Below are 24,606 nucleotides of genomic sequence, written 5' to 3' on the forward strand. Positions count from 1 at the left end.
ATTGTGCAGTGTTTTGTTTTCGATCTGGGCAGACAAAATTTATCTTACAATTAAAAAGCTATCCCGTATGCCTTGCACTGTGTCATGGAGGCACATACGGGGCGTGGAGGTAGAGCTCCGCACATCTCGTCCATAGTCCAGACCACGTGATCAGTACATCTAAAGCCGTCTTTACCAATATCATTGATGAGATGCTGGGTGAGCCCTAGAGTATAGTGGATATTGTCGGGAAAATGCCCACCAGAAAACAAATAACCCGAGAATCGATTGATTGATTGATTTGTTGTTTACGTCCACTTTATGCACAGTAAGGCTAATCGGGACTGGACCTACAGTTTAAAGTGGGATCCGAACCACTATGTACCTCCACCGGGAATCGAACCCGGGACCCAACCCGAGAATCGATACCGAGCCTCCCGCGTGGAAGTTAAATGCCATACCAACTGGAACACCGCAGCTCCTAAGTTTTATAATACACGCAGAAAGTAAATGCATTAGCTGAAACAAAAAATGCATAAAGGCTGTAGCTCATGTTTAAGTGCATCATTGAGAAAGATGCATCAAGAAACGCATCAATTCATGCATTAAAGTACAGCTTGACAGAAAGAAAAAGGAAGTTGCATCATATGATGCCCTTTGGCGTTACCTTTACAAATAATGTACACAAAAATGCATCAAACTGTGAAGCTGAGTGTTTGCAAAGGCCAAAAAAAAGAAAACCCTATTTCATTGGATCAATGAATGCGTTTCTGGTACATCAAATAGATTTTATTCATTTAGTTGTCGATGTGTACAGCATTAACATAAAAGTGAAGGCCTGTACCATTTTTAGGTTGGAGAATTTTTTTGAAATGCTAACGTGGTTACTCTCTATAAAATAAAATTCCTTTCTTTAAAATGACACGTGTCTACTGAAATCTGAGCTTTTCATCTTCCATCTCATCTTTCAGCTCTATAAAATGAAAATTAGAATATTTTCCGTTAGTAGTTTCCGCGAAACTTGCGAGCCATACATTACCCAGCCAAGCTAAAGGGATTACCTTACTAAAAGAAGATCAAAAGCGTCCCCATTTAGTGAGATTTCCCTCGAGGAACCGAACCTTACAAACTCCGAATTCATTCAATTCCATGCTGGAAAATTGAGAAATGACATTGACATTTGGATAGTCCCTGCGTCTAGAACGGTTTTAGAAGGTGGTCGGTCTCGTAGCTTGTTCCATTTCGAATCGCTCAATTGGTTTAACTGGTCGAGCCCTCTTGTAATTTACACTTGCTTCATTCTGGTCTGATCATTTTTCAATTCGGTTATTTAACATCGCATATTTTCTACCATGAGGCAACGGAATTTTATGCACACTTGCATACATTCAAGTGTAGGCGCTTATTGCATTGGTGCCTTTAAAATAAACCAGGGCGTCAGATCCGTGGAATTTCGGTTTCCCCGTTTTCCTTGTCCTCCTTCCTTATTGTTGCTTTCATATACATGTTTGAGGCGTTAAGCCACAACTGGATAACGTCTCATGTATATTGTGGACGAAGAATGTTTTGGCGTACCAGAAACAAGCCTGGTTCACAGATAAGATTTATGTGCTAGTAGTGCAATAAAATAAAATGTATATATATTTATCAGTAAGTTAGTAATAGAACAATGGTGTAATGTGTTATGATAGGGGGACTAGAACGAGTGCTATTTCTTGAATGATATTAAATAAGTTAGTCTCACTAAAATATGAGAATTAGTAAATAACAACAACAACAATAATAATAATAATAATAATAATAAAGAGAAAAGAAAGAAAGAGAAAAATGGATTGTTGCACAAAATTGAATTATGCACAGAAAGGCTAATCGGGACTGAACCTATACTTTATCCGGGAATCTCCGGAGCATAGCCGCGCATAAGAGAGAAACCGATTGTGTGGAGCGAATCAGTGCACGCTGCTGCAAAGGTTGGTAGTTATAGTCACTTTCCGCTCCACGGAATCCCGTTCCCTCTCAGGTGTTCATTGGTCGAGCCCTCTCGAGTCACTACTTGCGCAGAGACTTGCTTTCGTTCGCTAGCTCCAGAGATTCCCTGGACAGAGTATCCAGTTTAAAGTGGGATCCAAACCATGTGTCCTCACCGGGTATCCAACCCGGGACTCCTTGATCACAAGGCGACGATGTTACCACTACGCCATCGGGGAGGCCCTTGTGTTTTTAATTGTTCAGTCATGGCGGACCCTGTGGCCAAGTGGTTAGCATATTGCGCTACGAAGCCAAGGGTCCCGGGTTCGAATCCCGCTCGGGCTTGGTTGTTTGTGAATGTCCATTCATCAATTTCATCACTCATCCCCATCTTCGCAAATTAGCCAAGAGGCACAAAACGCGAAGTAAAATAAGCTAAATCAATCAATCAATCAATTGTTCAGTCATCAATTTCATCCCATCACAATCCATTTTCATTTTCGATTAGGGAAAAGTGCAAGAAAAGCGAAATAAACAAAAATCGAATCAAATCAATCAATGAATTGAAAAGTTTGTTTGACAAAGTTTATTTAAGTCTGCATATGTGCTCAGTATAATCGGAACATGGTGTAAAGGAAAAGTAAAAAAGAATGTTTCACTGCAGAATATGTGTCAGATCATATTTTAGATCCAAACCACTACATTGTGCTGGTGAAGCCAAATCAGAAGATGTGGAGGAGGCAGCGTCCACACATGCTCGATTTCGGATATTTTTGAAGATGATATGATCAGCATCAGGCTGCAGCCGTCTTCACCCACAGGGTTGTCCTCAGGTACCATTAATTTTATGCAGTGAAAAGGCAGGGGAAATTACGACCGTAGATCACCCACCCTGGGAACCGAACCTAGGTCTCCTCGTGTCACAAACCCTACCCACTAGACCACCGCGGCTCAGAACACACTCGTCAACTCTATTCCTATCGATTTTCGATCTCTGTACCAAAGGTCCCGGGTTCGAGTCTCCGCCTGGTTTTGTGTGTTCTTTGCGAACATCACCCTTCATCAGTCTCATCTAATTATCCACCCATCTTTATGTCGCGATTGGTCAAACGTGGCACAAAAGTGACGTAAAATAATAAAAATACGAAGATCAAGCCAATCTATAATACTGTTCCGAAAATTAAATGTTGATAAGTGTATGTACTTGGAAATTTAGGTTCATAAAGATTTGCGCAGGACACAAATTTTAGCACATTTTGTTTATCAGACGTATTTTTAATAATTATTGACCATGTAATTATGAATGGATTCAATTCGTGACAATCAAATCCTTATTAAATTAATTTTCTTGAATCTGATTCTGGCACTGGCTATACTCCGTCCCGGGAATGTGTGGAGCAAGACCGCGCGTAACAGTAGAGAAGGGGAAATAGCGAGTTAGCGGAGCTAAGCAGTACGCGCTGCTGCTATAGCTCTTTTCCAGTCTAACCGCGGACGTCCTATAAGCTGGAAAGGGATGTGGGGAGCGGGAAAGCTACCAATCCAGCGCCACAAGAAACGCAGTAGCCAATAGAACGAGGTTCACGTAGTACTTTCTTCCGCCGCGTCGTCTATCTCGGTACCACTGCTGTTGTGTGGCTGGTCTGCGGTGTAATCCTCGCTCCCCACTTCCCTTGCCAACATGTAGGCCGCCCGCCGTAAGAGTGGAAAAGACCTTTAACAGTTGTTAGCTGCAGCCGCATTCTCCTTCCTTTTCATGCATTTCTCGTACTTCCCCTAACATTAAGACCTCCCGAGTCACTACTTGCGCAGAGACTTGTTTTCGTTCGCTTGCTCCAGAGATTCCCGGGACAGAGTATAACAGATAAGGTGCATGCAGAAGATCACAAGTGACTTGTAGAATAATGATATTCTACTGTATAAACTGTCTTATGTAAGAGCACAATTGCAAATAAATAAAATCTCAGGAAAGAATCTTTAGTTCGAAACAGGTGTAATCCCCCACTTCTCTCAGACCAAAACGTTTCTCTACGTTGATGCACGTATGAAATAAGACACCGTTCTTGAACGTGATTTTTAAAAATCTAAATGGAATGCTCCTTTCATAACCAGACATTCAATTTTAACTGCTTTGAGTTATTTGGTACGTAAAAAGTAATGACCAAAGCCTTTTCAGTCTTTTATATCCTTTCCGTGAATTCAGACGTTGAGTTGCGGTTTAACGTGAGCAAAACAGCTTTGACAAGAAATGATTAATGTTTTTTTTATATACCACTGGGTAAAACTGACGTCAGCTTGCTGTGCTTTAACAGGTGTTTGTGATGTGAAATCAATGTGAAAAATATTAAAATGTATTTTTTGGGATTTCTTTTCCTCTTTCAAAAGGTAAATGAAGCATCCTGCAAATATTTTTGAGCAAATAGAGCTCAGGTACGAACATTCTTTTGTTTGCTGGAGAAGCAAGGTAGTACAAAAAGTAGAGATATGAATGCATAAATGCATGAATTATTGATTTAAGTCCACTTTATTCACAGAAAGGCTAATCGGGACTGGGCCTACAGTTTAAAGTGGGATCCGAAAAGTAGAGATGTGTTAATAGAGAAACTGTTTATTTGTTGAACATTTTCTTTAAACATATTCAATTAATTCAATTTAATTATTCTTCATTAAAGGGCGAGGTTCAGCTTTCGGCTCTTCTGCCACCTAACGCCAGACAGAACACAGTGCCATACTCTTATATGGGATTGCGTGGAGGGGGAGAAGCGACTGCAGTTACCAGCCTTCGAAGCAGCGTGTACTGCTTCGCTCTGCCCACTCGATTCCCCCCCTTCTTTGCCGTTATGCGCGGCCTTGCTAAGGTGCTAATCGGGACAGAGTATAGTGGGTACCCAGGATGGTTCTAAATCCCCCTCCTTTGGCCTAAGATTTTTAATTAAAAAAAAGAACGTTGCATGTAGGACCAGAAGACCAATATATGTCTCTCATCTAAAAAAAATGGACGGAATATTCCTCCCTCGTACAAATGTCACTCTCTTGTGTTTCTTGTGGAGATTAATGCATACACATATCGTCATGAATACTTATCACACATTATACTGTTTGTAATTCAATTTATTTCAATATGAATAATCATAGGGCCTTATTCTACAGAGTGGTCACAAAAGTGCTGTATGCTTGATAAGGACATGATAGTTTAAGAGTCTAGAACATCGCCATGTTCTGTGCAGATGTTTTGGGGAGATAATTCTAGCTCACTTGCGCGAAAGCATCTTTCACGGCTGCTCGTACTTGCGTTGTGCGATACCGGTTATTTCTGACCTTGTCATTGATGAACCACCTCTGGAACTTCTTGAAGTTCTTTTAGAACCTCTTCCAATCAACCGCCCGGCAAAGGTCTTATTCAGGTAATGACACACTTGCAACGCGAAGTGTGCCAGAACAAGGCGCAGAATTCGTCTGTGCTACGAAATTGACGCTCTCCATACCAATGTTCCGGACTCTTAAACCATTAGGTATGTGTCCATATCAAGCATTCAACCATAACCATCGTGGTGTAGAAAGTAAAGTAGGGTATGCCCACTTTGTGACCACTCTGTACACCAACAAACTTTCACAGCTTGCAAAGGATATGAAGACTTCTGATAACGTTTTGCTTGTCAAAACAGAACCTTACTGGAAAATTCAATTTGCAATTGGAAATAAAAACTTGCCCTGTAATGAACGTACTCCTTCCTCGAAGGAGGTTAAATTCTACTAAAGCTCCATTCCTATACACTGAAGGGCTATGTTTTGCAAAGACTTGCTAAGTGTCAGCATGTCTTAGGTATTCGAGTTTGCACAAGATACAGCTAGGTACACCACCCTCCCTTATGTTATTTAGTACGTTAACAAGAAAAGCGTTACTGAGAAAAGTTTTTGTATTGATTTCCTCTGCAGGCTGTGAAACTTTGTCGCTATTGAACAGGATACCACATATATATTCAATAATAATTGCCAATTAAATTCGACGCCGGAAGTAATGGATTTAGAAAACACGAGAGCTTCTCATGGTTCAATTTATAACGTCAACAAATACAGACTTGGTCACATACCAGCTAAAGAATCCCATTCCCTTAGATACTCGTGTTTCCCATCCCTGCAACAATTTGTTTCAATTTTTTTTAAAAAAATGTAAAAAAAACCTCAATGAGCCGATCAATAAATAACAAAGTTGAAATCAATCATACCGGGTTTACCGAACACGCTTTCGTTGAACAACACGTAATTAATCTTCCACGTCCCAATAATTCACAAAAATACATTCGTGGCGTAATATGGGTAAAATACAGGCTATAATGAAGAATCCCATAAACGGATTTTTCACAATTTTTATAAAATAAAAACAAAAAAATAGAGTGGTTAGATCAGTGTCACGTTTTACTAAAATTAATTTATTTTATTCTATTTATTTTTTATTGGAAGAAATGGCTCTGTAACATATTCAGGCCTACTACTTATAAGATAACAACTTTTCTTTACTTTGTTCTTAAAATGAATAAAATATAAACTCTAAGCACAGGGGAGCACTTTTTTTTTCTTTTCTTTTTACATTCCACGCCAAATTAAACCAAACATCACCTGTTGTTATTTTAAAAATACATCCCTCATATTGAGATGCATTTCTTTGATAATTTGTAATATCACAAGGATAGATTAGAAGCCATAATTCTTTGTTTGGAACATTAAATCACGTTCTCGTATGTGAGGAATAACTAAAGAACTCACAAAGTAATTCGGCGAATATGTTCATTGGTATTAATAAGACCTTCCGCCTCGGAGATGGAGCGAGATGTCTACTCAGCTTGCACTACAGAAAGTTCAAGATTGGAATCCTGGCCTGGGCGTAGATACTCCTTTACGTGATCACACTCACCGTTGTGATTTGCCAAAAATGTATAAAACCAGCGTAAAATAAGAAAAATTCAAAAATTAATAAATTTATTTGAAAAGTTGCATGTTATATATCTACATCTGAGGAATTCGAGCTTGTTCATTTTTTTTTTTAAAAAAAAAGTACCAAAGATTAATTTATACATATTTATTAGAATCGACATTTATACATACAGCGAATTTAGGATTCAAGGATGAATTATTATTATTTCATATAGTAGTGATAATAGTATTACTAGTGGGGGTTGTTTGTTTTATTATTTTAGTTGTTTGTATATTAAATGGGGTTGCATTGTTTGTTTGAGCGGAGGATTCTTGGCTGTAATCAGGTTCGTACGTAGGGGTCCTAATAGGGTGGGTGTTTCTGGTGTTTTCCGAGTTTTGCAGATGCTCTAAAATTTAATTACTATCCTTATAATTGTCTCCTATTTTAGATTATTCTCGTCTTTATTAGTTTGGGTTACTTTTCATTATTATACTTTAATATTTTGTTTTTATTTGGAAGCATATACTATATGCCATATAGAGTACAATAAAATGTGTAAATAAACAGATTTGTTTGAGAGGCGGTTTGCTTTTGTCAACAGCTGCCAAGTACGTAAATAAAAGGAAGAGCAAGGCGAAATCTTTTATCTTTAAGTTCAGTTTCCAGTTTCTACAATTTCTAGAAAGGTCGAAAGGTCCGTGATGGGTTTTCCTTCCGTTGAACGAAGAGTCCCCAGACTCCTTTCGACTGTCAACCAACCTTCTTAGCCAATCCCATCCGTGAACAGCGCAGAATACACAGCAGGAAATCCTCGGGGAACAGAAAAAAATGCACGGTCAAAGATCCAGCGTATGAAAATTTAACTGGTTTTGACTTTTCAGAAAGAAAAGGGAATGTTAAGTTCGCGTCAGGTTCTTCAAGCGAAATTATCCACCCGTTTAGAGTTCTAATAAAGAAATTGAAATGTACGTCGGTAAGTCACCCTTTAAAAGCCTCACATTGAGCGTCAAAGTAGACATGTTTTTTTACGGTGGGTTGGCCGCCAATGATCTCAGCCCAGAGATTCATTACAACTGTTCAAATAGACGCTATTACTCAAGTGACTCCTTCAACACGGTAGGCCATTTAACGACACCTTTTTGTGAAAAAAGACCTGACAGTGTTTTAATCTTGTTCTTCAGTTTGATGCTACACTGCATAATCGTACCTACACGCAGGAAAGTAAATGCATCAGCTGAAAAAATGTATAAAGTATGTAGCTCAATACAAATATTTAAGTGCATCATTGAGAATGATTCGGGAAGATGCATCAATTGATGCATTCAAGTACAACTCGACATCGAAATAAATACTCGCTTGTATCACATGATGCAGTTTGGCGTTACCCTTACTGCAGCGCCTTGAATAACGTAGTGTGGAAAACGACCCAAGAAACTGGTTCCCCGAGACGATGACAAGTAGATGGCAGTGCGATCGACCCAGGTGCTAATTTTGTTATGAAAGTAATGCAGCTTAGTTAGTTTTTGGAATATATTGTGTAGATTAGTTTCTCTAGAAAGGCGGTAAGTGAATTGATGGAAACAGTTATATTTGTGGAGTGATTTGCAGTCACGAAATGGCATTAATTTGGAAAGAAAAGTAAAATAAAATTAATAAATAAATAGCATGCGTAACACAAGAAGAAACATCGCAATGTGATTCCGGACGTCAGGTCTTGGACTGTGTATTAGAGTTTATTTTTCTATGTTATTAGAATATAAATAGTATCCTGAGAGATATTTCATACCGAGGCGACAAACCACAAATGTCGCTTGAAAGCGAGCGGTCGGAAATCAATGCAGCCTTTCGAACCGTAGGGACCACAAGCTCTGACTGCACTGTTTCCTCAAGGAGATTTTACACCAAAGCGACACGCGACAAACGATACGATGAATTCACACCAAAGCGACACGGGTCCTTCGGTCCAAGGCAACTTTCACACCGAAGCGACACATGTTGCTTGGAAACGAGCCAATCAAGAGCAACATTTCACATCGTAGCGGCATGACGGGAAGCACGGACCAGCGTTCGGTTGGTGAAATCCTCAAGCGATAAGTGTCGCGTGCCGCTTGTCGCTTTGGTGCGCAATCGCACTAAAGCAAGACACTCATTGCATCGCGTATGTGCGAACAACAAACCACGGCAACATGTTGCAAGCTATTGAGGAAATGGCCCAGTTTGAGCGACGCAGAAGCGACAAAGCGACACGTGTTGCTTATCGTGTCGCCTAGATCTGTAGTTGTAATGTGCGGTTTATCGTGTCGCCTATCTGTTGTTCGCAAGCAACGCTTGCTAATAGACTGAAGGCACCATGTCGCTTGTCACTTAGTTGGGAACTCCCCCTGTAGCGCGTCGCTTCTGTCTGAGCACCCTTCCTTTAAGGAGCTTTCCGACCGAAGTAACAAGTAGCACGCGAATACGCCATATGAACGTGTCGTTTGCTGTTTGGACCCTCATGTGCAATGAATGCTATTTTACAGTCTGGAAGTGTGTCTCACTAGTGTGACAGTGTGAACATCCCGTGTCGCTTGTCCCATTGGTTTGAAAGTTTACTTACAATCATGTCGATGGCACTAAGAAAGTTTTGTGGGGTTTCCCTTGTCGTTTCATGCAATCATCATTATCATCATCGCCGCGATTAGTTTAAAGCGGAAGAAAAGAGACAGTAAATATCAAAAATACAAATGCTTCAGTGTGTATATCTTTAAAAGAAATGATGATGATAATAATAACGAACCTAATTCATACACAAAAATTTAATGCCAAGAGCATTCCACGCGTATTTTTTCTCCCGTATTATTAACGAAAGTATGACGTTAACAGGACGTGGTCGACTGTCTAGAGTGTTCGTTAATATCTTCGCGACCACTGTACCAAATATCATAGCAATTATCACATTCATAGAAATGCTTCATGTAAAAGAATCAGACGTTGCAGCGAAAACTCCATTTACTTCCACTATAAGCAGTCGAACACCAAGAACCGGGGTCAACACCAGCGCCTCTAGCGGATCATTTTCTAGTGGAACCATCCAGAGAGCGCAGAAGCATGCCGTTTTCCACACTACGTTATTCTAGGCGCTGTACCCTTACAAACGATATGCAAAAGTGCATCGAAATATAAACCTGATTCTTGAAGAAGGCTAAAATACACTACAATACATCAATCGATGAGTCTCTGGTGCACTAAATGGATCTGATGAATTTAGTTTTCGTGTGTAGACAAACTAGGCATTAGTAAGAATAAAATAAATGTTTGTTTTGATTCATGACCACTTTATATGCCTATAGACTAATTAAAAAGAACTTAACATAACACGTGGCGCAAGAGCCTTTGAGGGCTCCCTACCGACTTCCGGCCTAACTCCCATATGCCGTAGCAGAGGTTGGAGATCGCCCAACCAGTTACGGGGTGACGTGTGGTCAGCACGACGAACCCCCAGTGGTTGCTGTAGGTTTTCCACGACCAGATTACGTTCCTCGTTCGTATCTCCCCAATTTCCTCACGATGTTGCATGAAAGTTAATTAAATATAACCTGTCCCAGGTATCTCTGGAGCAGGCGAACGAAAATAAGTATCTGCGCAAGTAGTGACGCGAGACGGATCCACCAATGAACACTTGAGAGGGAACGGCATTGCGTGAAGGGGGAAAAGCGACTGCAGTTACCAGCCTTTGCAGCAGCGTGTACTGCTTCGCTCTGCCCACTCGATTTCCTCCCCTTCTCTGACGCTATGCGCGGTCTTGCTCCAGAGTTAGCTGGGACAGGGTATAGATTCAACAGAAGATATTCTGGAGGTGTGCTTCTTGCGAAATTTCCGTGTGTTTACGATTGACAAGCGTAGTGCAAAAGAAATTTCATGAAATAGTAATAACGGTTTGAAATTAAGTATGATTATTCGCTGTTTCAAAATAGTGAGACGTGTGTATTTACAGCTACTTGGAAAATAACATCAGAATAAACAACTAATGATTCCGCTCTTAAACCTTTCTACTACGGTAATGTTTTTTCTTGCCAGGAAATCTCTTGGCGTCTGCTAGACCATTATATAGGACCAATATTGTTATCACATTCCCTTTTATACTCTGTCCCTGGAATCTCTGGAGCGGACGAACAAAAGAAAGTCTCTGCGCAAGTAGTGACTCGAGTTGACTCGAACAATGAACACGTGCAAGGGAACGAGATTTCGTGGAGGGGAGAAAACGACTGCAGTTACCATTCTTGGCAGCATCGTGAACTGATTTGCTCCGCTCACTCGCTTTCTCCCCTTATGCGAGGCCTTCCTCCACACATTTCTGGGATAGAGTATACGTATAGAGTTTAATAACCCATAGCTCTACAGCCCGTGAGAGCCTTGGCTTACCTACCGACTGCTGGTCTCCCTCCCACACTGTTCCTCCGTCACCTGTTATAGCGTGGAGATCTTAGACCAGTATTGGAATGTCGGGGGATCAGCCCGACGAGCCCCCAGCCGTTGCAGGTCTTCTCGATTGGGTTACGCTCACTCACTCGGAGCTTCCCAATTTCCTCACGATGGTGGGTTGCCACCGGCCCTATACGTAGGCCGAATAAATTCCGACCAGAGCCGGATTCGAACCTACGCCGTCCCGCAGCGAACGATCTCAAGACGAGTGAACGCCTTAAGCCGCTCGACTACGGAGGAGGACACGTATAGAGTTTAGTAATTGGAAGAAAAAGTGCAGTATCAGGTCAGTCCCAGATTTGAACCTAGTCAGGCATGGATATATCATTGTGTTTGACCCATCCCATCTCCAACCTTATCGTCGCGATTTAGCCAGTATACTCTGTCTCAACTATCTCTGGAGCAAGGCCGCGCATAGCGGCAGAGACGGTTGGGATTGAGTGGGCAGAGCGAAGCAGTACACGCTGCTGCGAAGGCTGGTAACTGCAGTCGTCCACGCTATCCCATTCCTTCTCACGTGTTCATTGGTGGAGCCGTGTCCCGTCACTACTTGCGCAGAGACTTGTTTTCGTTCGCTAGCTCGAGATAGCTGGGACAGAGTGTAGGTGGGAAAGCAACGTAGAGGAAGCAAAATAGAAATAGATAAACATGACAAAATAGAGTATAACCAAACCCAAACATGCAGACTCGCCCGTGGATGTTTGCATTTCCATTCAGAGTGCTTATTATTTTTTCTACAGGAACGTCGGGTTCAGATAACAGAGAACCCTTGTGCCTGTTTGTGCTTCTCTTTTGGATCATACCTGTGTGCTTCACCCGACAGGGCACTCACGTGCATCTGGCGCGGAGTGACAGGTAAAAGGGAAGGCCGTTGCCCCCTGCTACGCTCTGTAATTTTCAAATAAAAATTCCCGCCAGGTGCTGTTTGCAGTTAGTTTATCGATTATCTTCCCAGAAGAATATGAAAAGGATTTTTTCCCCCCCAAAAGTATAGCCTGCGAAAAGGCAGATATTTTTTTTTTCGGAGAAAAGAACGTGGGAGAATCATTCTCGCCTACATCTTATGCGACACAAATAGCAGTTCTGTCCAGCGGTACAGCCTGACATTCAGGATATAACAAGGAGATCGCGAGAAATGATACACATCTCATTGAATCTTCCTTTTGTTATTGTTAGATTGAAGGTTCAGAAACACGATCTTGATTTTCTCCTGGAAACGATTGCAATATGCTGATCATAATTGGAGAAAGTCTATACACTTTCTAATAGCTTTGCAAAATTGCCAAAAATAAGAATACGACTTTTAGAAAAACAAATAGAACTTACCAACATGGTGATCACGTAACACTAACATTCGTAACCTCAGAAGGAGTCAGGAATGTTTCTTTTGCTGTTTTTTCCTAATGTCTTTCATCAATTAATTCTCATCAACGTGATTGAAGAAGTGAAATTTATTTACAAGAAATGAAGATCTTCCCTCTGAAGTGCACTGTGTCATGAAAAGTACAAAGGGAGTATGGAGTTAAGGAACCACATAATCTCGATGTCTGCCATAACGAATATGATGCCAGAAACTCTACTGGCCTAATGTAAGCCATTGGTGAAACTTTGCACGAGTCCGGAACCGTTTATGCAAGGGACATTAAGAGAATCGAACCAGGGTCTCATGTGTCACTCAAGACACCCTACCGAATAGACCACTGCTGATATAAAATAGATTGAAAACGACGCAGAATAACTAATATGCATAATACACAGCTATTCGTTTTTTCCAGGAGTGTAAGAGGCGGCCTTTTGATTGATTTTGTTTATTTTGCTTCGCTTTTCTGCCACTTTGGCTAATCGCGCGAAGAAGAGGATGAGCGATGATATGATGAAATTGATGAAGGGACGACCAGGCCAGGATTCGAACCTGGGACCCCTGGTGTCGTAGAGTGTTGAGATAAACCACTCCGCCTTGGAGGTCGGTTGGCGGACTTTTGAGAAGGCACACAAAAGTCAAACGTAGTACGTCCAGTCTTGCAGTTAAATGAAGCTCTAGTGCTTGAATCCAGAGTCCACATCCACTGTAATTTTTTTTTTGTTTTGATTAATTGAATGGCATTATGTTACTTCGCTTTTTGTGCCACTTTTGGCTAATTTTCGAAGATGGGTATGAGTGATGATATGATGAAATTGATGAATGGACACTCACAAACATCAATGCCGGGATTCGAACCCGGGACCCCAGGCGTTGTAGCGCGATGTGCTAACCGCTCCGCCACGGGCGCTGGTTCACCAATAGGTGTTTGTGATTTTGCATTTATCCTATTCATCTTATCATTTATCCTCATCCTCGCGATTAGCTAAAAGTGGTACAAAAGCGACGTAAAATAAATAAACATCAATAAGTTCTTTCTGCATCTTTCAACGTGTAATTAAATTTGCAGTTTCTTGCTTCGTATATATTTATCCATTACCTCTCTTGGCTGATTAGTCTTTGGTAGGATTATATTACACTATTAACAAGGAAACGGTGACCTGCTCATTGTCAGGTCAGACTCTATTGTTGATTTGTATTATAGCTACAGGGTGGCACATATTATATGTACGTATCAGTTGGCAACCCTGTAACGCAGGTGCGCATGCGCAGAAGTCTCCCATGTTTAGCAGCTGCAATCTGGCAATCAGTCTGACATGAAATGTTCACCTGTTCAGGCGCGAATCGTGGCAGTTGACGCGTTCATCCGAACGGGTGCCATTCATGAGACGCAGCAGCCACTGCGATGACGGTTCAATGAGGGTCGCCATCAACCCGTGCCAGAGCGTCACAACATGATACGATGGGCCAGATAATAGAAATCCAATGGCAGCGTGCAGAAACAGAAGTATTCAGGTCAGAAGAGGCGTATTCTCTGGCGTCCTGATGCTTCTCAGTGCAGTGCTTGCTGCGTCTCCTGAATGGAACCCTTTCGGATGAACACATCCACTGGCATTACTCGTGTCTGAACCGCCCAACAGTTTCATGGCAGACTGATGGCAAGACTTGCAGCTGCCCAAGCATGGGAGGTTTCTGCATTCCAACAGGGTTGCCAACTGATACTGGTGGATACAATATGCGCCATCCTGTATAATATGAGTGGGTTACGAAGGAACGGAGTGTGTACAACAATATTTGCGATTAATAAAACCCTTTCATAAAAACCAGACTAATGAAGCCATTGCACACTTAACTCCATGTGGACCTTCATCGTTCATCAGTCTTGTGTAGAGTCTGTCGCATAGTTACAAAAAGACAGAACAATACTAAATCTAACATTAAAAATCTAGTAAAATAAACAGAATATTATTGCAACAGTTTCGAATTGTAAGCATGATTTGCAGACACGAGGAAATTTTTCTTCAGAAAACTCGGAGAGGTTATTTTCTCGTATGAAATTCCCTGAGGAAATTACCACATAAATCTGTTCTTCTTAAGGGAAATGCGTGGAAGAAAAGAACTTCATTACAAAGCACCGCCATCCACCCCCTCTCCCGCTCTTCCCCCTTCTTTCAATTTCTTATCTCCCTTATTGCCACCCTAATTCATATCTAATGCATGTCGCATCACAAAAGAGTCGACAGGTCTGAGCAATTTTGGTTCCATCATTCAAGTTCTCGAATTTTCCTCCTCTTTTCATCACTCTGTTTATCAGACTACAAGAAAATTAGATTCTACTTGTGATTGGGGTTAGTCTCATGAAAAACTAAATGGTTAGAGGATTTCTGAAGATTATTTTACTTTAATTGACCAAAAATTACACAGTAAGTACAAAATATTAACCGAGAATTTTCTGCTAAAAGGTGGATAATGCAAATAAGTTCTTATTAGAGATTGTAAACAATTCAGTTATAGTTCCAGTAAAAGTTACTTTAAAAAGAAACTAAGTTACTTTTAAACTTACTTTGTTCTAGCTATAACTCGAACCAGTATAACATGGTCAATTCAGGATTTGCAAGAAGAATGATATTTTCACTGACAATCATGAAAAATTTAACAAATCTTCGATAAATTATAAATAACCTCATTTTTAATACGAAAATATATAGGTTATAAAATTCAAAGCATAGACCTGTGATTCAAAATGATTATTTTTTTTTAACAAATCATAGTTTTGTTAATTGCTGTAAAACTAGGGATCTTTGGCCACTACAGGATGATTGACATATTATAGCTATGTCCTAGTGTTCTAAAACAAACGCAGCTGGGACATATATGCAGTGGCAGTACTGACGTTAAAAGTATAACATTTTTTTTAAAAAAAAAATAATTATAAAACAACGCATTCTTTCAGAACATGTGGTTCGCGATAATGAAACAACCTGATCGAAGAAAATGTTCCTCCATGCAAAAACCTAAAGAGGAGTAAATTTTAATTTCGTAACATGTTTATTGAAAAAAATAATTGTTATTTCCAATGATTAATACACACACACACACACACACACACACACACACACACACACACCTTACGAAATGAAATAGGACACACTCCAATGGATCTAACAGTAAGACACTCAAATAATATTTCAACTGTGATCGCGTGTTGCTTTGCTTGATACACCAAAATATCCAAATCGTATCTAAGGGGTATACGCTGAAAAATGACAAGAAATGCGCGTTCTATTTTCATGAACTTTTTCTTGAATGAGAAATATAATTAATATCTACAGAACTTGTGAACATGAACATCAAGAAAAAAATTATTAATAAATATAAATTCGCATGAATAATTTGTCACATAATTATCTCTGCTACAATGTACTTGTCTTATAAAACTATACACATTTTACTTCTACCGAAATTGTCTTCAGTCACACACAACAAATGATGTGATTATACCTTAAACAAAAGAACCCGCTTCATTTCATATCTTTCCTCTTTCATTCCATCCTACGTATCGTCAACTTGAATTTTTCGTTCGCCAAAGTGTTGACATAAGCAACGTTAACCTATTACTATCTGAGTAGGTGGCTAAAACTAAACTATCGTTATACTCGCCATGCATATGAAATAAAACACTTTCAAAACTGAACATCCGCATAGCGAATTTTAGGTCTTCCGACTCCAACATCTGCATGTGATGACTAAGAGCGTCTATGAAGCTTGACGGACAAAATTCACACATCAATGAACCCCCAGTTTTATGCATGAAGCGAAGGCTCTTAATGAGGTTGGTACGGAACGCGATATGATGACATACGGCTTTTGAGGCCTACCAAGCTCGGATTGGATGCTAAAATGCTTGTCACGTTTCAGATTACCGTTCCCTTCTTTCCATTTTTTTACAGGCAAAGCAGATATGCAGAGGTACCGGATTTCGTTCTTTACTATTTCAATCGTTTTTATTCCTTTCAATCTTGCTGAATATTTTGTTCAGTGCTGAACAACAAATGTTAACTTAGTTTTAAGGGTTTGATTTTATTTAATATTTTCTCACTTTTATTTATAAATTTATTAAAATAACCTTAAAATGGTAATAGTGGTAACGTTGGTGCCTGGTAATCAAGTTATCATAGGTTCGATACCCGGTGGAGATAAATAGCGATTCGGATCACACTTTAAACTGTAGATCCAGTCCCTATTAACCTATTTGTCCTATAAAGTGGACTTAAAAACTTAAGGCGTCAAGACTTACTTAAATATTACCAACACAATTTTATTTATTGATGGTAATGATACATTTTTACTAATAATCTTGTAATGATAAAATCACATTATAATGCAATATGCTAATACGAAAATGAAGTGTAAGTTAAGTAGAGATGATTAATGTAAAAAATAAATTGCGTAGGTTTTATCACAAATAAACTGATTAATTTGAGAGTAGAAGTAAATAAAAAAATATTTTTCCATAAATTCTGGTATTGTTACCTTCTAACTACAACTATCAAATAAAGAAATAAAACTGAAAATCAGAATTGACATCTTAAAGCATCCGATCGATACCTCTCGGCCAACGGAAGCGATTGTGAGCATTAATTGGGATTTAAATTAAATATTCGCATATCTGCACGTGATTAGTAATGAAAATGTAGTGCACTCGATTTGTCTCTCCACATACTCATTCAACTATGACGCGAGCTTTGTTATCGACAGGTATTTTATACCCTTTACCTATTCACGATATGTGTGCGTGATATAGAGCTCATGACAAACGCATGCAATTTACTGCCACTAGAAAATCTGATGCGTGACCTTCGATAATGTAAGCCCATAGTGTAATATTGCTCATGAATGACGGATGGAGATCCTTGCCGACTACGAGAGACTTCTGACGTACTGGACACTGGCTGGACAGGCTGAGTATATTGCATTACAGTCTATCGCCCTTTATAGGCCCTCATGGCCGGGTGTAATTTACCTAAAGTCCATTGATTTATTTTGAGTTCTTAAAAGTGCAAGAAAAGGAAATTGTTTTAGTTTAGATTTTTTTAGGTGGATTGCTCCGGGTCATGTTGGCTGTGGGGGGTTTGGGCTGGGTTGCGATTTGCTCTGACTCGTGTAGCCTTTACTTACTGACTGCTGACTATCAAATGGGACAAATTAAACTAGGTTAACTGGGAGATAATCCATAGACATTTCTGTTGAATTAATTGTATTTGGAAAGTATAAGTACTAATATGTTTTGTAATAAATATTGGGTTAACGAATATTAAGTTCCAATTGTATACTTTAAGTACCTAATATATGATCATCCACTGCGCCGATAAGACAATCCTCGTCTCACTTCTTTGGTATTAAAGGGGAAACAAGAGACGTAGAGGATTATAATAAGGAACGCACAGAATGGAATACGAAGTTACTTCGTGAAACGTCAATTTTATGAAATAGCGGTTTCGAAATGCTTTTTTGTTTTTTCCGATTTCAATCATCGATTTTCACTGTTAAACCAAACGGGCAAAGGAGACTAGGGCTGGTGAAAGATACGACTGAGACGAGTCAATGAAATGTCAATGAGCGAAGGTGAATTTCCATATTTAACAAAATAAGTCTTTGAAATCCAGAGAGGTTTATATATTAACATTTAAATAAAAATCATTACATAATGTACTCTTTCCCTGGAATCTGTGGAGCAAGGTGGCACATGGCGGCAGAGAGGGGGAGGATCGAATGGGCAGAGCGAAGCAGTACACGCTGCTGTGAAGGTGGTAACTGCAGTCGCTTTCCCCCTCCACGCAATTCCATTCCCTCTCACGTGTTCATTGGTGGAGCCGTCTCGCGTCACTACTTGCGCAGAGACTTGTTTTCGTTTGCTTGCTCCAGAGAGAGTCTGGATAGAGTATATTTTTATTAATCTTTGCGGAAAACCTAATTTTAATTTCGTTATGTAATGCTGCTTTTTAACGTCGTTAGGTTAATCGTGGCGATAAAGATAAATTATGATTAGTACCTTTGACAGCAAGGTTTGAGTCGAGCATTCAAAGCGATGGGTCAATGTCGAATACTGTGAAATAGATAGTGATAACGTTGTTAAAACCATTTCAACGACATATATAAGGATAACTATTTCAGAACTCTTTTATAGTTCTATAGATGAAATATAACAATTGTACATTTGTTTATGCATTTTTAAAATTCTAGTAGTTTTAGGTTATGTTTTGCTAAATATTTTCAAATGCTCTGTAGTCCAATACTTTGGTTTTGGATACCTTGAAATATGTAACTTTGTAACCTTGTAACCATGTAACATGCAATACTGCTGTACTAAGGCTGGAAAGCTGTTCTCGGCAGTTTAAAAACACTTTTAAATAAATAAATAAATAAATAAATATGCTGATATTAGACTTGTATGTATGTATCTATGTTGTATGATAAACTAAAATAATGGTAATTAAGTCATTTTTCAAGTATTTCGTTTCTATGATTATTAATTTATAAAATGTTTCTTTCAGACCATTTGTGCAGTATCATCACCAGCAGAAAAGTGAGTGTAAGTAGACAGTTTGTATTGTAATAAATATGAAATTGAAACCATGTAAATTTGCGCTACCGTTACTTGTTACTAAACTTTTTTTTCTGTCAAAATATTGTGTACTGAAGGAGTTTCCTTTGTGATTGGCAATTGAAGGAAATACAATAGTTAAGAAACCAAAACTGCTCTCTCAAAATTATTAAGAACTACAAACTATACTCTATCCCCGGAATCTGTGGAGCAAGGTCATGCATAGCTGCAGAGAAGGGGCGAAATCGAGTGGGCAGAGCGAAGCAGTACACACTGCTGGAAAGACTGGTAACTGCAGTCGCTCTCCCCTTCCTCGCAATCCCGTTCCTCTCAGTGTTCATTGGTGGAGTCCTCTTGCGTCACTACTTTCGTTCGCTAGCTCCAGAGATACTTCGGAACAGAGTATATTATAGTATAGTATAGTATAGTATATATTTTGACCTACAAAAATATTCCTTGAACTTGCTTCACTTAATATTAAGTGCCTTCATGAAAAAATCAAATGATTTTTCGTTTGAAATACCCCCAGTAGATTTGCTGACAAGAAAGAATCAGTTTACCTGCTCTAACCCTCCAGAAAAATAATGAGATCATTATCCTTTCCTTTCCTAATTTTAAAACACCATTAATTTGTTCATGGAATATCCAAATTGAACTTGATTTGCGGTGAATATTATTCTGGTAAGTTTAGGAGAAAATCACATGAAAATGCTTCTAATTTAACCCTTCAACAATTATAATAAACAACCCGGTTAAAGGAAATTACATATATTTGAAGTGTTAAAACAATTTTGACAAAGATTATCCAAAGTAATTTTGTGCTCTGTAGATGATGTCTGCTATAAATTTCAGAAACAGTTTCCATCGCCATAACAACTTGCTTCAGTCATCGAAAACCTTCGTCGAACATGACACCATATATCCAATATCGTGCTTGGTAATGATTTATCTCCAAATTGTGTGACAGGAACAAATGGCTTCGGCACAGACACACCCATATAATCAATATCTTGTCATAATCTGTAACTTCCAAAATATATCACGTTGTTAGGTATGTATCTCTAATGACGGACAACACCGATTCGATAACTTATATAATGTTGGATGGATATGTCCTACGGATAACAGACTTGCTCTCGCAATGTCGAATGGCCAAATCCTGAATGTTCAAAGTGACTACATGTGGCATTACATTACACACAAACTATAACCAATTGACACAACTCTAAGTGAATAAAATAATGACTGTGCACAAAGTAAATTGGTAATGTTATTTTATTTCACTAATTTTCATTAATTACTTTAGGTAAAGGTAAAGTTCCCCGTGCATGAAGGCACATTTAAGGGATGTGGGAGTAGGGCCCCAGACATGCTCGATCTCGGCCATTTTGGAGGTGATGTGATAAGCACCATGCTCCGGCCGCCTTCACCCCTAAAGGTATCCATTGACTTGAGACTGGGTGAGCCCCGGAGCCGCTTTATGCGGGGACAAGGCCGGAAACTTAGATCACCCACCCCGGGAATCGAAACCGGTTCTCCCGCGTGACAGTCAGACGCCCTGCCGACAAGAGCACCGCCTCTCTTTGAGTAGTTTGTTTCTTTGTTTTACGGAAATAATAGTGCTTCTTACTAAAATGTGTATCCAATATTTAATATATGAATTAAATGAATCAGATAATGACCCAAAATACACGCTGTGTCAAATGTCAGTAGTTTGAAAACTTATTCAATCCGTTTTGATTTGATTGTTTGATTTGTTGTTTTAAGTCCACTTTATGCACAGAAACGCTAATCGGGACCGGACCTACAGTTTAAAGTGGGATCCGAACCACTGTGCCATACGCCTCCACCGGGTATCGAACCCGGGACTCCTTATTCAATCCGTTTTAACAACAATCTAAGGTTCGTGTACCAAATTTCGCCACCTATCAGGAAAAGTGATTTTTTTAAAAAAATGTGCGCATTTGTTAGTAATACAAGTCGAAAATATTTAAAATAATCTGTCTAATAATAAGAAAAGAAACTTTGATTCCCAGTGGAAACCCCTAAAATTTCGACGTTGACCCAGCTTCGTGAGAGCAATTTGGGAACTACTTGAAAAAATCTAGCGAGCTTCGTTCTTGAAAGACAGAAAACATCGTCGATGTTACTGGATGCGCTGACCATGCGTCACCCAATGGAAAAGCTGCTCTGGCTCGCCCTGCCCCTCAGAGAGCTGGTGCGCTATGGAACTAAAGCCATGTACTTTAGTAACAGAGAACACAAAACAATTCTACGAAATAATTCAAAAGCACAACAATTGAATACACAATTCTATCAAATCAATTAATGCATTTTGAGTAAAAAATATATTTTTATGCCTTTACTTTCTCTATGTAGGTGCATTCAAAGAAGGTCGTAATGTTGCTTTCGATTTTCATGGTGCATCCTTACTTTCACTCTTAATATTTTTGAGTTTCTCGTCACGGTTATGTCAAACTAATACAGATTAAAATGTAAATTTATTGGATTTTGGTTATTAAACGCCACTTTTATATCTAAATAAGTTAATCGCATCGATGAGGATGAATGATAATTGAATGCAACAGATGAAGATCATAAAACCTCTTTCTCTGGCCAAGACATGAACTTTCAACCTTTCGGTCCTGGGTTCAGTTCCTGGTGAAAGAACGATTCAGTAATTCAGTAGATCCTGTCCCGATTAGCCTATTAATGCACAAAGCGAATTCAAAACTAACTTGGAAAAATAGAAAGAGCCTTCGTGGGCGACATCATGAGGAGTCAATTTCTCAATGATCTATACTCTGTCTCAGCAATCTCTGGAGTAAGACCGCACATAGCGGCAGATAACTCAGAGCAAAGCAGTACCGTTCCCTCTCACGTGTTCATTGGTGAAGCCGTCTCGCGTCACTACTTGGGCAGAATCTTGTTTTCGTTCGCTTGCTCCAGAGTATACGTGTCAATACAATATATATTATGAATTAAATTAACATTTCTGTCTAACTACAGTAAAAAACCAAATTACCTTGTTGTGTAATTAATTCCCCAATATTTCAGGATAATGCAAATGATGAAAATCTGCATCATGTTCTACAGATTCTACTTGAGAATCTAACTCGGAATTAGGCCGTCGGTCTAGGAATAATAATCTCGGATGCAGTTTTACGGTAAAAAAACAGCCTGAGTCTTGTTTGGCCTGCAATGAAACTAAACCAAAGCAAAACAACGGTCTCCGATGTGGCGTGTTTTCCTAACCCTTGATGCGACGTGGGATTAACAAAGAAACAACAAACATGGAACCAAAAAAAAAGAAAGAAGTCTGTTACCTGAAACGTTGAACATAAAAGAAACCTTTCGCCCACATGATTGGTTTGGTTTGATTTGGTGTTTTAAGTCCACTTTATGCACAGTAAGGCTAATCGGGACTGGACCTACAGTTTAAAGTGGGATCCGAACCACTATGTGCCTCCACCGGGTATCGAACCCGGGACCCCTTGATTACAAGGCAACGACGCTACCACTGCGCCATCGGGGAGGCCCTCGCCCACATGACTTCGAAATTATGTTTGTTGTTGGAGGAAAAACAGGCCGTTCTTTTGACAAAGGAGGCGACCAGCGGTGTTCCTGCAGTTACTGAAGAGAAATTCATTAAAACGACTGCTGCAGGGAAATACTTTTTTAGCTTTTCTATGTAAGCGCAGAGTTTTTCTGAATTAATTTCATCTTAAGTGCTATTGAAATACAAAAAATGGCATGTACAAGTAATACACAGCAAATTTAAGCTTCGTTACGGAAAGAAATGCCTAAACTGTTTTCTTGTCAAATCCTTTAATAACTGTAAATTAATATCAACTATAGATCAATCATTTCCCAACGCCTATACCTTGTCTCAGTTATCTCTGGAGCAAGGCCGCGCATAGCGGCAGAGAAGAGGGGGAAATCGAGTGGGCAGAACGAAGCAGTACACGCTGCTGGGAAGGCTGGTAACTGCAGTCACTTCCCCCCTCCCACGCAATCTCGTTCCTCTCACGTGTTCATTGGTGGAGCCGTCTCGCGTCACTACTTGCGCACAAACAAGTTTTTCGTTCGCCTGCTCCTGAGATAGCTTGGACAGAGTGTAAAACATCGTCCTTCATTCAAACAGCAAAGCCGGCCCCCGTAGCGGAGTGGTTAGCACATCGCGCAACGACGCCAGGGCTCCCGGGTTCGAATCTCGGCCTGGGCACGGATGCTTGTGAGTATCCATTTATCAATTTCATCATCTCATCATTCATCCCCATCTTTGCAAATTAGCCAAAAGTGGCACAAAAGGCGAAGTACAATAAAGCAAATCAATCAATCAAACAGCAGAGATGAGCATAGTTAAAGTTTATGCTTAGCTGGGGGCAAAGTTTATATACATGGATGTACACTCTTTCCCTGCAATCTGTGAAGTAATGCCACGCAAAGCGGCAGAGAAGGAGGGAGCGAGTGAGCAGAGCGAAGTAGTACACGCTGCTGCAAAGGCTGGTAACCGCAGTCGCTTTCCCCCTCCATGCAATCCCGTTCCCTCTCACGTGTCCATTGGTGGAGTCGTCTCGCGTCACTACTTGTGCAGAGACTTGATTATGTTCGCTTTCTCCAGAGATACCCGGGACAGAGTGTAGATGCCGTAAATCACAGGTTTTCGGCAGGAAAATAGTTTATTACTTTTCCAAAAGAACCTACTTGTTTCTCAGGTGTTGTCAATAAAACAAGTACAAGTTAACAGAGGAAACCACAACATGCCACCTTGGTGGACGAGCGCATTTGGTGGTCGACTTACGGTCTCGCAAAGAAAGGTTACGGGTTCGAGTCCAGGCCTGGGCATTGACGTTCCTTCATCTAATCATCAGTCCCACTCATCGTCACGATTAGCCAAAAGTGGCAGATAAAATACGGAAAATGGACACAGAGACCAACACATGTCGCGAGAGTTGAACAGAAAATAATTACTGAAGCTCCGGTCCTACCTTTGAACCGTGCCGGAATCGACATTTCTCCCTTTTATCTTTCTATTTCGATCTTTCATTTCCCCCAGCCATGGTTGTGCAACATTGTGGGGCTCCTTTGATGTCTCGAATGTTCCGTTTCACAATGAAACAAAGGAACCGATGTCGATTACACAGCTTCTTGGTTGGAAGTTTTTAAACCCTAAAACCAATGAAGTAGTTCCGAGTCTTTTCTTTGTCTTACAAAGCATCCCTAACTGTGCACGTTTTGTTTTCCACTTGAGATGTCATGTAGAATTACATCGAATCATGTGCACTGCATATGCATATATTATATGATGCATGTTCA

At 39.9% G+C, this 24,606-nt stretch overlaps 1 long non-coding RNA gene across 2 annotated transcripts in view; it reads left to right on the plus strand.

The window, feature by feature from the left end:
• Positions 1-24,606, plus strand: part of LOC145980961 (uncharacterized) — a 169,488-nt gene that overhangs the window by 107,689 nt on the left and 37,193 nt on the right. For both annotated transcript variants that reach the window (XR_014440901.1, XR_014440903.1), the window contains one exon: positions 19,238-19,275. This is a non-coding gene — a long non-coding RNA (uncharacterized LOC145980961). The remainder of the gene's footprint in view (positions 1-19,237; positions 19,276-24,606) is intronic.

The sequence above is a fragment of the Lepisma saccharinum genome, chromosome 2 (assembly GCF_977018435.1).
Source record: "Lepisma saccharinum chromosome 2, izLepSacc3.1, whole genome shotgun sequence".
Lineage (NCBI taxonomy): Eukaryota > Metazoa > Arthropoda > Insecta > Zygentoma > Lepismatidae > Lepisma > Lepisma saccharinum.